The sequence below is a fragment of the Protopterus annectens genome, chromosome 1.part0 (genome assembly GCF_019279795.1).
Source record: "Protopterus annectens isolate FY-2018-M chromosome 1.part0, PAN1.0, whole genome shotgun sequence".
Taxonomy (NCBI): Eukaryota; Metazoa; Chordata; order Ceratodontiformes; family Protopteridae; genus Protopterus; species Protopterus annectens.
The window spans coordinates 991,814,032-991,831,778 of record NC_056725.1 but is presented as its reverse complement, the minus strand read 5'-3'; positions in this window follow the sequence as shown (position 1 = coordinate 991,831,778).

The window sequence follows — 17,747 nt, the reverse complement described above, 5'->3', positions numbered from 1 at the left end:
CATACAAAAGTATAAAAATATGGTTCCCTTGTTGTAATTCCAATACTAATAACTGTGAGCTCTGGAATTACAAAAAAAAAAAAAAAAAGCAAATATTGAACATCTGTATGATCATTTCATTTTTTTTTTTTTTTTGTTACGGGGGGTCAAGATACACAAACCACTCAATGTTATGTATACCACCTCTAAGATCACCATACCTCAGAGAAAAGGGAATACTTCGAACAGACGCATTCTTGTCTTATTACATGTGACTCTGCATTTTACCTTATGTGGTCTCTCTCTTCCAGGATGAGTGCTAATTAGTATCAGTATATAAAACAATTACCTAAAATATTTATACAAGACATCAAAATAGCTAAAATGTAGAATTTTGGAGGGTTAAAATGATATGTAGTTGGCAGGAGTGGCTCATGTTGCTATGATTGCTGGGCTGCATCTCCACCTTTGTTTGTTTACATTATTTATTTGTATTATCATTATTAAAAAATATGTATATTTCCCCACAGTTACAGAATGCAGCTCATACTGTGCATACATGGGGTACTGACTGAACATGTAATGACTATTGATCAAGTTCTTATTAAGAAAAATGTCACCTGGCTTGTCTTTTAAAATTGCCAAAGTTTAGCCTTATTATGCCTTGTTAACAGCTCCTCCTACCATTTTAGAGGAAGATGAAACAACACCTCTATAGGGGTTGGTTGGGCTTCTAGAGGAGAAGCAGTGAGCAGTGTACAACAGTAACTTACCATTGGCTCTGGCTGTATCAGGTGATGGTTGTTTAGGCAGCTTGTCACTTGATATAGTCGGTTGTAGGAAATAAATGAGAGCATGTGCTGTTTACATATGTTACAGAATGCAGGACCGTGAACTATTGAAACACTAGAATTCAATTGAAACTGTTCTGTTTTTACTTATTGCTTTTTTTCTTGTCAAGTTGTCTATTGAGTGCTACCAGAGTGTTTTGGGGAGGCATAACTGTTTTGTGTTTGTTTTTCTACCAAAGTGAAAATAGCACATTCTTCTACTTTCTCCTGGTGGTACCTTAACCAATATTAATAAAAAGGATGCCCAGGATGCTGCATTCTTTGCCAGTATATAAAATTGATCTAGAAAGAAATCCTGGAGAAAGGTTTAGGGCTATTGACAAAGCCTAAAATATTCTTCATACTGTTAATGATTAAGTGAGCATGACTGTGTTTGAAAGTTATGGTGTTGCTAAATGCAATGTGAAAGTATTTTATCTGAGTCAGTCATCCACTGAAATCTTAATAGACTGGTGTGTTTGCTATCAGGTTTCATGTACTTTATCTTATCACATATCTTTACAATTTGCTTTTAAACAGGTACTCTAATTTCCAATCGACAGATTATTGTTAAATAGATACAGCAAGTGAATGGCAAAACCATTACAACTAAAGTAAATGTGCCATAATTATCTAATTCATCAAAGACCAGTGAATTGTGGCCTTATTTTCACTGCATAACTATGCATTTGGGATGAATAACAACAAAAATCACACATTACAGTTTCAGTGTAGGAATGAATCATATCACAGAACTTGCCATGAGGTTTGTGTATTGTGAAGTTACATATTGTGCTGAGGCTATTATACGTTGTACTGCAGTTGGTGCAAGATAGTGCAGATATTTAATTGGGTTGTTATTTTAAGTTAATCTGTGAACAGTTAAGATTACAGTTTGCCACTGCAAACATGCAACATAACCTATAAAGTGCATATTATAGTTCAAAAAGAGTAATTGTAAGTTGTTGGCAGCCTTTTAGCTGTAACACCCTTTCAACTAGGGGTACTGAAAGCAATAAAGATTCTGGCATATAAAACAGTGAAAGGAATGGGCTGCCACATTAATAACTAGTATGTGATTTACATTATATTCTGTTTGACATGAACTAGCAAGGAGCCTAAGTCTTGGTTTTTGGATATTATGCATGAGCTTAGAAATGCAATCCATATTATATAGTTAATTTTATAAACACTCTATTAAGGTTAGTGAGGAAAGAAATAATTTTATTTCAACACTTGCTGCATTTCCTTCTGAGTGTTGTAAAATCACCATCATTTTTTTTTAAATCAGGGAACTACAGGAAAAGTTTAGAGATGTTGAATAGTTTCAGAATTCTTCTAAGTGAGTTAGTTGTTTCATTTCATATAAATTTGATAGCTGGGTTGTTGGGTATTATTTCTTATTTTTTTACACCTTCTTTAATTAAAACTGAGTTTATTGGAAAATGTGCTTCTGACCAGGAGCATTAGATAATTCAGCACTGCCCATTTAGATCAAACTGTAAAAATGGCATGTCATATATTTCACCAGCGCAACCATTTTATTTACCTGCAAACAACAATCCCAACTGTGTACAATAAACAGTACTTATGACTAATCATACAGATTATTAAAACACTGCTGCAGTCTCAGTGTGCTGGACAGCCCATAGTCAGGTGGCACAAGATACCACCAGCACTGATCAGCTTGTCCATCCCCAGGCTAAGTGCATAACCCTAATGTCTCTTGGCTGCTATCACATCCTTAAACATCATTATACACCACTTGTTGATCTGTCATCACTATGACCAAGTGGTCTGGTAAAGCCAGGGGGGGAATAATAAGGGAAAAAGGATGCCTTGCAACCACCCATCAGACTGCTCAGCATGTTCACCCCTTTCCTAACAGCAGTGGCAGCTGGTGACTTCAAATTGAAGGGGGGCTGCAGGAGACAGCTGAATGGTTGGGGCCAATGGGAAGGGGTGTGACCAACTAGAAAAGAGTGGAGCTATGCTCAAAACCTGGAACTTTAATTAAATACACTACCCTGGGTGCCAAACCGTCATTACGAGAGTCCAATCAAGACAAAATGAAGTGTAGAAGAAAAAAATATTTCAATGCATTGGCTACATGACAACTTACTTAATATCTAGATGGAAACACAAAGGTTGTGAGGCATGAAAAAATAAATTGCTATTTAAATACATTACTGGAATGCCAGTCAAAATCAAGTATAAAAAAAAAAAAAAAAAAAAAAAAAAAAAACAAGCAGCACTCAGCTCAAACCAGTTTTCCCTGCACTGCAGTTCTAATTATAATTTATATTTAGCTTTATAAAATTACCAAGTAACAGAGTTCAAGATGGCTGCTGTCCTGTAGGTAGTGCTGAAGCACAGAGGAGCATCCTACCTCAATTATTTTTTTCAAAATATATGTGAGAAAAAATTAACCTACTACTAATTTTACCCAAATCTGATAGTATATTTGCTACTCCACATACCTGAGGGAAGAAAACCATCAAAACATCAGCAGAATTGTGGGATTGCTGCAGATTGGAAGCGGAGAGTAGGCCACATGTGCAGACTCTGTCCTGACAGCTCCTAGGCCAGATTGGATCTACATTACAATACAGAATAAGTTTTATTGGGAAATTTCACAAGACGACAAATAAAATGCCACACGACGTGGAATCTATGGAAAGTCAAGTTACCAAAACAAAATTTTCTGCATTAACTTCACCTGAAAAAGATACTACTTCTAAAAGAGCCAGAACAAATAAATTTCAGGATGTCAACAAGATCACAACCACAAACAAAAATAAATCAGAAGCCTCCAATTTAGAGGATCTAAAAACAGCACTTCAGCCTATTCATGAGGCTATACAAAATCTTTCCACTCAGATAAGCACAGTAGGATTATCAATAGACAAAATCCTTACAAGGATGAACAAAATAGAATCTAAAGTTATGGATCAGGACATTAAAATAGAAAGCATACAAAAATCATCTGATTCCAACACAGCATCTATCCAGGATCTCCAAAGTAAAATTCTAGATCTTGAAGCTAGATCCAGGCATAACAATATTGTCATAAGGGGCATCCTGGAGAGTATTGAACAAAACAAACTTGTGGACACTATAACTACAATATTTGCTCTCTTCTTAGGAAGAGACATAGAAGCTAATCAAATCACTATCGAAAGAGCACACAGGGCTCTTAGATCATCCCCTGTGTTAAATAAGCCAAGAAACATCTATGCTAGAATACTAAACTTTCAACATGTGAATAAGCTCTTATTTGCTGCCAAATCCAAAAAAGCTGTTGATTGGAATGGGTTAAAAATAAGCATTTCTCAAGACCTGCCACTTCAAATTAAACTAGAAAGGCAGAAACTAGCCCCCTTTTGTGCTTTCTTAATCAACAAACAAATCAAATTCCACATGAAATATTCCAATACTCTTCATTTCACATATCAGGGAAACAAGTTCTCAATCAATAATAATAATGAAGCAGCATCAGTATTCCTCAAAATATTTAAAACAAATCTGGAGAAAATCATTTTAAAGGCTTGAATAGCAGTATCAAATCACCTACAACAACTCAGCATAAATAACGTGAGGTATGTACCTCAAAATGCCTGCTTTGCGATGAGTTTACTTACCTGCAGTATTTTCGTTTTTTTTCCGTTTTTGGGCTGGCATGGTAGCATTAACCTGACACAGGAGCTAGATTTCAGGGCCTGATTCCCTCGTGGTCGACTGTTGTCTTTGGGGACTACATTTTCCATAATTCCAGAGCTGCAAGCTAACCTGGATCTCCCATGGTGCTTTGCTTTCTTAAACACATAGCTGCTCCTAGTGCAGGAAATTGCTCTATGAACGAAATGATAGCTAAATCAACGACAGTATGCTTGAAGAAAATAGAGGTTAGAGGATGCCTAATCAGGTTGGATGAGAAGGCATTTGCGCAAATTCAAGTAATCTATAAACAGGAGGACTTATTCCACGTATCTTTTGTTTCTTTTCCACCTTTAGCAGCTTGAATGGAAGATAGTTTCCATGTAATTACATTGATTCCATGAAGATGCACTAGTTACACTGCTCTGGATGTATCTCGTGAGATTACTGGCTGCAAGGTACTGTCAATATAACGCTGCAGCGTTATAATTAAAAAATATGCTAAACGAACAGTAATACAGGCAAAAATTTTAAATTAATACTTGTTGTACTGCTACTTGGGATTTTAAGGATTTAACTATATAATTGTATGGTATAAATCATAGGATGAGCTCCTGATAATAGTCTGAGCATCATTAACATTAGAGTGTTTTTTTTTGTTTTTTTGTTTTTATATGTTAATACTATATTAATAGTGTATAACCTCCGGCTGTGAAGTTGTGGTGGACTATATATAATTTATGTTTATAGATTGCTGACTTAAATGTTATTGTTATGTAGTAGAGTTTCAATATACACAGATCCCTTCTTAAAGCTGTTAACAATATTATATATGTACATTAAGAATTCTCACAACACATTCATTTTGTGCTTGATCTGTGGATCAGAACTGAGTAAGGATAGTTTAGTTTTCGATGCTCTATAGTGATAGACATTTAGGATTGAGATACTGTTTATTCTGTGCATTTAGCTTATTAAATTTAAAAAAAAATTGTCATCATTTTAGTTTAACAACTACGTGTCACATGGATGAATGTATCCCACACTCTTCCAGAGTAGGTGAGTTAGTGGTTAGGCACAGGGTTAAGTCTGGAAGAGTTTCTCATCTATATCTGACTATTGCATGTTTTATATGGAATCCTTCTATATTGAATTTATTTATTAACATATGGATTAACCAGAAATTAAGCTTACATTTCCTAACCACAATATGTGGACGCTAGCTTCATGGAATGTTAAGGGGTTACAAACAGATAAGAGAAAATTGTTTATGCATCTACTCTTTAAAACTAACCTGGACTTTATTCTCATACAGGAAACCAACTTAGTAAAGGAACAGTGGAATTTCACTGGTAAAAAAAAATGGGTTAAAACTGTCATAGTGGCAGGAAATAAAACTAATAAAGTGGGAGTTGCCATCATCATTAAAAATTCCTTCCAGCATGATATTATAAACCAAGACTCAGACCCAGAAGGTAGATGGTGCTACTTTCTAACTAAAGTTAATAATCTAGAAAAAACAATTTTAGTAATAAACATTTATGCACAGTGTACCTCACAACAAATTTTTTTGATGGATATTTATAATCTACATAGGTCCTTCCCTAATCACTACTATATTTTAGGGGGTGATTGGAATTCTATTCAGGATCCCAAAACAGATAGAACCAACACCAAATCTAAGTATAATACACAAGCCACTACAGCACTTTTTGAAATTAAAAATGATTTCGGTTTATCTGATCCCTATTCTAATCTTTTCTCACAAACAGGCAGTAAAGGGTTTACATTCTTCTCTCAATGTTATAAGAGTTGGTCCAGACTGGATTTCTTCTTAATATCTGATATTTTTTTACGCTATGTTCTGTCGTTCCATACAGAACCTAGGTATTTATCAGACCATTCTAGAATTACACTAGTTATAGATTGGGCACATAACAATTCTCCAAAAAATACTACAATTTGGTGGCACTTGAATCCTAATTTACTTAATAAAAATGATATTAAACAAGAAATTGAAATTTTACTTGACAAATGCATCCTATCCATTGTAGAGGATAACACGCTGACTGACATAATATGGGCTACCACTAAAGCCTTAATTAGAGGGATGTTAATTAATAAATCTGCATTTCATAGGAAAACCACTATTAAAAAAGAAAATAGTATTAAGGAAGAAATTTCTAAACTTGAGATAGAACTTCAACAGAAGTACTCACCGGACTTAGAGAATACCAGTTCCCAATTACAAGGAAATTTATTATCCCTCCAAGCAGAGAACCTGACGTATCACGAGATCAAAAATATAGCAAATTACTCGCAATGGGCCCAACTCACTTCCAGATTTTTAGCAAGATTACTTAACCATCATAAGCCTATCCCAAATATCTGAGAAATTAATTTTCATAACAATAAATACAAGAATACACAAGACATAATTAAGGTCTTTGAGGAAATATATGAAGATGTGTATAACCCCACTCCTGCCTCATATAATGAACAGGAATTGCACTTATTCCTCAAACAATTAATATTTCCTAAAATTAATGAACAACAACAGGATCTTCTGTCAGCTGAGTTTACACAATCAGAAATTTTTACAGCTATTAACAGTTTGAAATGTAATAAAGCCAGATCCAGAGGTCCAGATGGTTTCTCAGCTGAATTCTACAAATGTTTTATTTCCAAAATCTCAATTATTTTATACCACCTTTTCGCTTACCTTATACGTTTTGGCATCACAGACTTGCATTTGAATGCATCTAGAACCATCCTCTTACCCAAACCGAATACTGATACGACTAATCCCCACAACTATAGGCCCATTTCTATTATTAATCTAGAGATGAGAATTCTGGTGAATATATTAGTTACTAGACTTAAATCTGTTATTACAAAAATTATATCTCCAGAACAATCAGGGTTTATTAATAATAGACAAACAGTAGACCAAACTCTTACTCTTGATGCTATGATATCTCTATCTCTAGTAAATCATACTCCCTTATATACATTAGCTATTGATGCATCTAAAGCATTTGACCAAATTAACAAGCAATTCCTGACATCTATTTTACCAAAATTTAATATTCCTACACAATTCATTCATTACATTAATACTCTTCATATGAGGGCTTATACCACTTTACAAATAAATAAATATAGCTCAAAGAAATTATAAATTAATAATGGGATAAGATAGGGATGTCCGTTATCACCTCTTTTATTTAATATATTTATTGAACCATTGTTTTTGCTAATAAAACAAAAAACTTTTCATAATATCCCTGTTTTATATAATACAGAAATTGCACTTTCTGCATGTGCAGATGATTTGAATATTTATTACTCCCTCCCCAGTTCAGACTTTAATAAGATAACAAAATCAATAGAGATTTTCTCAAGATTCTCGAATTATAAGATGAATATAGATAAATCAATAATCTTTCCCTTAAATTACTACTCACAATACCCTAATCTTTTTACCCCACAAAATATCAAAATCAAAGACCATCTACACTATCTTGGAATTTCATTTTATAAGGACACATATAAATATCATCAAGAAAATGTGGGTAAGGTTTGGTTAACTATACAAAAAGATTTAGATAGATGGGCACAACTTAAGCTCCCCTTTTTATCCAAAGTGGCCATTATTAAAATGAATGTACTCCCAAGACTACTTTATATATTTAGCACATCTAATACAATGATACACAATAAATTCTTCAAGAATACCCAAACAACACTATCAAAATTTTTATGGTTCCCGAAACCCATCCGGATAAGTTATCAAAAACTTATCTATCCCAAGGATAAAGGTGGAATGGGACTCCCAGATCTCAGACTATATTATGAAATCAACAAATGTAGTAGAATAATCAATATTGCAGAATATACTAAGGATCCCACTAAATGGTACCCGATCTGGGTGAAATTATATTACAACTATATTAAAACGTTACACTTTAATCCCAAGGCACTCCCATTTCTAGACAAAAACTCTAGGAGGGTGTATAGACTACAAAACGATATAAAGGAACAAATTACAATCATACAAAAACTCTTTGACTCTTTGAACTTACTTTCTGCATACATGACACTTCAACCAATACATCTTAACCCCAACATTAAATTGAATAACAAATTGATCAATTTGAATCCCTACCCTATGTTGAAGGACAAAGTGGTATTGGATTTTTGTCCATTTAAATATGACTCAGTAAGTAACATGAGGAACACATTGAAACTATCACCCAAGTATACAATTATTTTAAGACAATTAAAAGAGGCATGTTGCAAATATTGAGATGGTATTAATATTTCAGACTCAGATATAGCTACTTGCAAAATGTTATGGGATCTGTTCAAACGTAAAAAAAAATTATATTGAATGTATATAAAATCATTCTTTCTATTAAATGCAACAGAGAAGCTGTGCATTCTAGCTACTGGACAAAACAGGACTCCACCATTACATCCAACAAAATTGCCCAGGCTATTCAAAAATTCTCCAAATTTATTCCCCTTCAAAATGCTTACTTTACACCTCAGAATCTGAATAAGTTGTATCATGATACATCAATTTACTGCCAATTCTGCCCCTTGCAAGAAGCAGATATACACATATTTTGGAGCTGTAAATGCTCATACAAGCTCTGGTGTGCCTTAAGGGTCAAATTAGAAAAAATGGGATATGAAAAAACAACCTTATCATGGAAATTTGCTCTTTTACATATTCCCCCAACAGGTCTTAGAAAGGAACATATACATCTTCGTATAACAATATTTATGTTAATAAAATATTACATCACTTTGAATTTGAAAAACAGATGTACACTGTCATGGGAAGGTTTTAAACAAGTAGCTAGAAAGCAAGTATTAGCGCACAAATATATTTGGTACTCCATGAAGCAGCAACCCCTACAGAAGGATTCTTGGAAATTTTTAGTGGATGTTATTGTGACATGAGGTTAACAAAAATATGAACTCTGTTCGGTAGGATGTAGATGAGACTTGTATATAGTTGATTTTCAGTGTATAATTTGTATTTATGTTTATGATCTTCTTGATGTTTTTTTTAATATGTATTGTTAAAAATAGTTAATAAAGAGAATTAAAATAAATAAACAAATAAAATTACTAAGTAACATGCGGAAAGTAGCAATTTCTGTGATACCCCCACTTGTAAAAATGTTTCTTATCCAAAAAAGACCTGCTGCCTGACAACAACTATCTACTTGTTTCATGGAGAACACATGATCAAAGTAAAAAATGAACAGTGAACAAGAAACAAGCTCAAGATAAATTGCTTAAAGAATTACTGCACAGGTTATGGACCACACATGATAGATTGGCATTCTGTTTAGTTTACGGGTAAAGCCTGCAAGTCTCCAACAAATGTAATGAGCTTCTGAAAATACTGCAATACTGTCCTTTGTAATAAAGACTTGTCATATGCATTTCAATACCTAAGGCTTATACATTATCTAGATATGTAAATATTCTCTGCATGGCAACAATGAAAAGGTTTTCAATGTTGGTAATTCTTTAACAGTATGCTTATTGAAGCTTACTTGCATCCTACAATCTCCGACAAGCTTACCTGATGGTCATTAAAACATTGCTACTTTAATACAGAGCAACAGGGCACTGCAACAGCATGCATTTTCTGAATAATAAGAAGCATAAATCAACAGTATAAAAATATGACATAAAACCAGAACATTCTTCAAAATCAAGGATAGATGAAAAACCACAGTCATATTTGTGGTCTACCTTGCATAGGGGAATACTCTGCACACTTACACTGCATAACTGCTCCTTGCCTTGCTTGGACACATCCAGAGCCACTACAATGGGCAGTGGAGTGCAACAAGTAGGTCACAGTTTGAAATGTCTCTGGCTGACGGTGATGGCTCTGACACTCATACCTCTCAACCTCAGAGCAAGAAATCTGGACAAAGGCATACATAGACATGGGACACAGGTCCACAAATAAAGACAATGTTTAAATATTGCTCTTATAAACTTAGAAAGATAATATAATAGTAGTAGGTCTTTCATTAGTATGGAAGGGTATGAAATCTGAAACGCAAATGTCTGCCATTATTTTCTAACTTTAATCTTTAATGATTTGCTACTAATTTGCCAGAAAACCACAATTTTATGAAAAACAGACCAACTATGTTATGCAAAAATATAAAATTGCCACACAATACAGCTGGAAACCTGTCAAAGAAGGGACACCTTTTTAAAATTAGTACTGTTAACATGAGCAGCTGACAAAATAAGAGCATCTACATGCATTTCTAAAATAAAAGCAATCTATAACTCTGATCATTGCAGTTATTTATAATTGTAAACCCTCCACGTTTTCTTCCAAAATTGCCATTTTGCAGAGGGATTATTAGGGGGGAGAGCAACATTCTGAGCCAAAATTGGAGACAGTTGAGAGGTTTCGATATTCCTAATTCTATAAAGTGATTTATTTGCACGTACCTCTCAACCTCTTAATGCAGGAAATCTGGATAAAGTCAAATATATTGGGGGAACATACAAACAGTACTAAAAAGAAAGTTGATAGAATAACAGGTCTTGCTTTAGCATGCATTTCTCTGAAGGTTATGACGTCTGAAACTCAATGTCTGTCATTATTTAGTGACTTCATTCCTAAATGATTTTGCAGAAAACCACAAATTTTATGAGGAACAAACCAAAAATAAGAAGCAAAAATCCATTCATTCTGCAAAATTCTGGACAGTTGAGAAGTATAGTTCAGCTGGGGCTGTCTGAGTTTGCTGCCCTTCCCCCCTCACAAAATCATGGTCAAATGGAGTCTCCCCCCTGCAGCCATTCCAATGTCCCATTCGTTGGTTATTTCACCCCATTTGCCATAAACACTGTAATGTGCATACTGCTTTACTTCTGCGATGATATGGATTTCATTTGAAAGTTTTATTTTATATTTTACAGCATAAACCCTAATAGATATCTGCTAAACAAAGCAATGCAGTCTCACAATGAAAATAGACTTAGCATTAAAACTTCTCTGCCCTTGAAACTCACATTCATTGAAACAACATTGAAACCCACATTCAAAGAAAATACATTTTGCTAGTGGCAGGTAAAGATTAATTTTGGGCCATTTTTCAAATCATAGGCCCCTTGAACATGAAACATACACATGCTCTTTGATGCACCTTCCAGGCTGTATTAAATTATATTCCTTGTACAATACAGTACAGTTGTTAGAGGGCATTTTAAATGTATTGTTTTGAACATTTTTCCAGTAAACAATGAAACAAAATGCATGCACCAATAATGACAAAACTGCCCAATTCCGAACATTTTCATCATAAAAGTCTACTCAAATGTCTACAGTCCACTAGTATCAGTAAATATGCACAATCTCTGAAGAAGTAAAAGTCATCTAAATAATTCCACATTAAAGAAATCTGTTAGCTAATGAAGAGGTTACTGCTAGCAAACAACTTTATATGTCATTGTTTCATTTACAAATAAAGTGTCTGTTGCCCTTGAGGAATAAATTGCCTATGTTGCATTAAAAAAATGATAATGCTAGTATTATTACATTACGGAATGGATGGCAAACTGATAACAGGTTCATAGTTACTAGGTATCTTCGCCAAAGAGGACTGCAGCATCCATCCCCTTTATAACAGAGTACAGTATCAGCAATGGATCTACCTACTGTGGGAATAGAACCCACAGCCTTCTGCATCAGAAGCAAGTTCACTATCTGTTGTGCTATTTACAATACAAGCGGACTTGGCATAAGCAGCACTAAACTTTTGTTCACCTGCAACTCTCACCTCCTTATAAAATCTACTTGACAGTCAGCTGGATCTCTGAACTTTGCAGCATAAGAAATTTGGAAAAAGCCAACATTTATTTGGGGGGGGGACAAAAGCCCAAAAACCAGGGACACATTTTAAACATTGCTTGTATAATGTTGGAAAGTTGCTAGAATAAAATGCTGTGTTACCACCATACATTTCACTGCCAAGTATTGAACCCAGGACCCTGTGCTAAACAGCCAGAGCAACATACCACTATGCCAAATCATCTATTTTTATGAAAGAAAGGAAGACTGAAACTTAAATGGCTACCATTTAGTGAATTCACTTCTCACCATAGCTGTCAACATCTTAGCACAAAACACCTGAACAAAGCCGATAATGGGGGAATACATCAGCAATGGATCTACCTACTGTGGGAGTAGAACCCACAGCCTTCTGCATCAGAAGCAAGTACACTACCTGTTGTGCTATTTACAATACAAGCGGACTTGGCATAAGCAGCACTAAACTTTTGTCCCCCTGCAACTCTCAGCTCCTTATAAAATCTACTCGACACTCAGCTGGATCTCTGAACTTTGCAGCACAAGAAATCTGGAAAAAGCCAACATTTATTTGGGGGGGGGGGTAAAAGCCCAACAACCAGGGACACATTTTAAACATTGCTTGTATAATGTTGGAAAGTTGCTAGAATAAAATGCTGTGTTACCACCATACATTTCACTGCCAAGTATTGAACCCAGGACCCTGTGTTAAACAGCCAGAGCAACATACCACTATGCCAAATCATCTATTTTTAAGAAAGAAAGGAAGACTGAAACTTAAATGGCTACCATGTAGTGAATTCACTTCTCACCATAGCTGTCAACATCTTAGTATAAAACACCTGAACAAAGCCAATAATGGGGGAATACATCCCCCAAACATATTCAGTGAGTTCAGTTATCACCATAGCTCTCAACCTTGGCACAAAAAACCTGGATGAAGCCAATAATGGGGGAATACAGTCCAAAAAATAGGGACAAATATCCACTGAGGACACCAGAGCAAACCCACACAAACACAGGGAAGACATGCAGACTCCACACAGAAGGCACCCCAGCCAAGAATCAAACCAGACAACCCATAGCTGTCAGGCAACACTGCTACCAGTGCACCACTGCACTACTGGCTGTGTTAAATAAGGTAACAAAAATACAAAAAACACAGATTTTATGAGGAACAGAACAAATATGAGGCAAAAATCTGCAAATGTTTGACAAATGGTGGTGGGTAGGGAATTCAGGCTCTTGTCACTTGGACCCAAGGTACAGGGTTTAAGCCTTATTCTCTACCCACCACCATGAAGCAACTGAGACATTACACACACACACACACACACACACACACACACACACACACACACACACACACACACACACACACACACACACACCAGATTCTCTGTCCGTCATAAACACCCTACCTGCCTCTGTACTCAGCTACATCCTCCGCAGCGATCACTTGTCCTCAGACCAGCTCATCCATAGTGATACTGCAGCCTGATCAGTCCTCCATAATGGCCAATGCATGCCGTTGGGTCTCCCGTGAGATGTGAGGAGGATGGAGCTTCCTGCTGTTGGTCCAGCCTCCGGGTGATGCAGTCTGGTGACCTTACAGTTTGTGCAGTCTTCACCGCACAGACCTCTTGGGCTGGAAGGGTGGGGTTTCCTGCCTTCTCTATCTGGACTGCCTAACAGAGCAGTCTGGAGCTCGGAATGCCTGAGCATGCATGTTTGGAGTTCTGGTCTGCCTAACAGAGCACTCTGGAGCTCAGAATGCCTGAGCATGCATGCTTGGAGATCTGGTCTGCCTAACACAGCAGTCAGGAACTAAGCGCGGAGTCCAATCATTTTTATTTTAATATGTTCTACGGTGGGGGGTTTATTTAATCCATTTTACAGGTGGGGGACCCATTTTACAGGTGGAGGGGCTGCAGTCCTGCAGTCCTATAGCACGATCCGCCCCTGCCTAACAGTGACCCAAATTCCCATGTTTTTCAATTCACATGTTAAATATTGTTTGTTTCTTTTTATATCATCCTCTGTGCCGCCTTTGTTTTACTTTTCTTTTATTTGAAACTTGTTAACCTCACAAGAATAAAGCTGATACAAACTGATAAGTTGATTGGACCATCCATCTCTGGAGTACCTTGAGGCTAAAGTTAACATTATGTATTGATACCCTAAAATAAATAATGAAAATAAAAAGTATTCATAGATTAGCCATGAAAAAAATGATAAATCTACATTAAATGAGTCCATCCCAGTGTCAGACAAATGAATCCCATCAGCTGAAATCCACAACAAATTTTTATCAGCAAAGTCCGGATGCTCAAAAACAGGTACGCCCAATATTGCTGCTACTGTCCTGGGGACTCTGTGCTTGATACATCTTGCCAATTTCAAAGCTGCCAGTTTCATTGATCCAGTTCTCCAAATCCATAGCTCTATGGCTGACCATACAGTCTTCTTATTGGGCAACTGTTACTGTAATAAGATCAAATCTCTGATTATCCTTGATAGTAGGTGCCACTAAGGCCCATAGCACACAAACAAATATGCATCATTACCCCCAAGATAGACTGATAAATCATGTTGGGTTGGCCCATCTGTGGAAAAGTAAAGTCATCTGCTGACCACAATTAATTCCAATGAAGACCTGGAAAACCCATCCATGCCACCTTACATGAGGATGGGTTCAGCCACAAATTTGCCCTCTTGACAGAATGGGAAACAAATGAATGACCCAGAATTAGAATTTGACTGCTGTAACAACAGACAGCATTTTGCTAAACTATTCTCACTAACACACTATCTAATATAAGGCAGGAATGGCTTGGATGATCACCTGCCTGTTGTGTGTCAAGTTTTTTACAGATTGGCCCTCTGTGGCTCAGCCTGTGGTTCTCCAAATCCGAAAAGAGTGAGAAGCATACTCTTCTTTGGGCAAGCCCTATGCAGTCAAGGCCTTGTGGAGCATCGAACCTAAGTCCATGGAATTAATTGAGTGGCCTGAAAGAAGTCTCAAAACAATATCCTGTGGAGAAACATTATTCAACAAGTCCTTTATCATGAGAGCCCACTGTACATCGCATGTAAGTGAGAACATATATCTGTCTAGAACCACCTTCTAGCCTGTTCTGAATGATTGGTTTTAGATTATGAAAGCCATATCAATAGTACCTCTCATATCACTGTGGTATCTCTATTATATAAAGACTGCAAGAGCTCACTAACCCTAAAAGCACCAGCATACATTCATGAGAAAAGGGTAGCCCAAACTGCATATACATGATAATCTGATGATATAAAATGTACTGTCTGACTCATAGATCATAATAAGGTTTGCATAATTGGTTTCTGACTGTTGTTTGATAGCCCCTTCACCCATTCCCAACCTTGTTATATGAATGGTGGAAATCACTATACTTCACATAGTGCAAAAGGAGGGAAAAAGACCAAGATATTCTTAATGTGCCAAATTGGCATACCATTTCTCAATGTTATGCAGAGTTGACACATAAGCCTTCCTAGTGATATCCACCCAAGAACTCCATGCCAGTCAGCTCATCACTCTTCTCCAGTCATCCAAACTTCCAGAGAGAAAGAAGTGAGACTGCCCTGTGTCTCTGGTACCAGCTTGTGAAATTTTCAAAATCTGCAAATGAGAAAGACTATCAGCTTATAGTTACCAGGAACTTGTTTGGATGAAAAAAATTATATGAAGACTGTACAGCACCATTACCCTTAACACAGCCTGTACCAGTGTAGACCTAGATGAAGTCTAGAGTAGAACTTTCACAACAGCTTGATTGTCCAAAGGAAAATACCACACTTATGCCCCTGGAACAATCCTGCCAGACTAATATTGCCTACCAGATTGGCATAAGCTCAATCCTTCCTCCTTGCTGGAGACCATGAGTGGTCAAGGACCTGCAAAAAAGTGACCTTCTAAATACACTTGCATCCTGAGACCCCCTGACACATTCTTGTAAAGATAAGGAATTTCAGATGACACCCAGTCTTCTTGTCAAATAGAAACTCTATTGTAATTCATCAAAAAGGTACGACACAAATAATATCTTCCTTCCCCTTTTTGTGCCCCTGGCTCAATGATGGTTTGGTGACCCCCTCTTAATAAGTTGGCTGCTGACCTAAGAAATGTCCAGATTGGAACAACTGCCCAGCAAGCAAAACTGAGAAGGCCCAAAGACTCGACCACCTCCTTGTGAGATGCTAGATATACATCTGTTCCCATGCTTAATCATTCCAATTTATCTTACAGCAGCCTAATCAAAGCTGAAGGTACATCAGACAGTAAACTAAAAATGATTAATGACTTTAGTGTGCCTTCAAGCTTGTCTTCTGCAAGAGGTACTCTAAGTTGCTGACACACAAAACTATGAATTGATCCATGCCTTCTTTTTTCATATGTTTCCCACTGCAAATCATAAAGAAAATCATCTGTGTAGTGGATGGCTGCCTGCGGGGTGAGGCTCATTTTTGACAGCACTACAGGCATGTGGTACTGAATTTCATAAAAGTCACACATATTAGGGAACATCCCATTGGCATAGCCATATTAAAGTTGAACTTGCCCTCAAAACCCATACCCGAAAACAGCCAATCATTCTCACAAATATGGATTAACCTAAAGGCCACTTCAGTGTCTAATTTAGCCAGTTAAGAATCCTGAAATTTCTGAATGACTCTGACAGCCTCATCAAGTGAAGAGTATCATACTCTTGCATCATCCCTATCAGTGCAATCATTGACCACGGATCCTTGAGAGAAAAAGACAAATGATGGATAAGTCTAAAGTCCCCCATCTTCATTTTTAGGAAATAGGCCTAATGTGGAAGTGCAAAAGGTAGCCAAGGGTGAGCTAGAAAAATGGCCTGCTACCTTACAGACAGCTAACTCCTTTCTCAGAAATTGCCTGACCACATCCTACTTATCTACAGGGCATCACAAATGTTTACTTATTTTATTGGTGGCACATGCTTTTGAGCCCATGAGAAAAATACACAAAAAAATCTTCCATTAAATATAGGGCTATGTATTTAAGAGTGTAGTCTCTGAGTTCGCTGGTTAGATAGGCTATGTTGATGGGACAGCATGTGTGTATACTGTTGGGAATTATCTCAATGCCACAAAATTATCAAAAGGAATTCCAGCACTGATTAGTTGCGCCAGTGAAGCAAAACACAGCCTGACCTCCCTACTTTAGGAATGAATGCCCTTTACCACAATGGGAGCAAATTTATACAAAACTAAAATCCACTTAAGTGCATTTCCCACTGTTGAAGGCCCAAAACACACTTTTTTCTTGTCACCTATTGCATCAGATCTTGCCAAGGTGGTCATTGTAGGCCCATCTATTATTATGGTCAACCAGGAATTCAGATGGCTCTCATCCT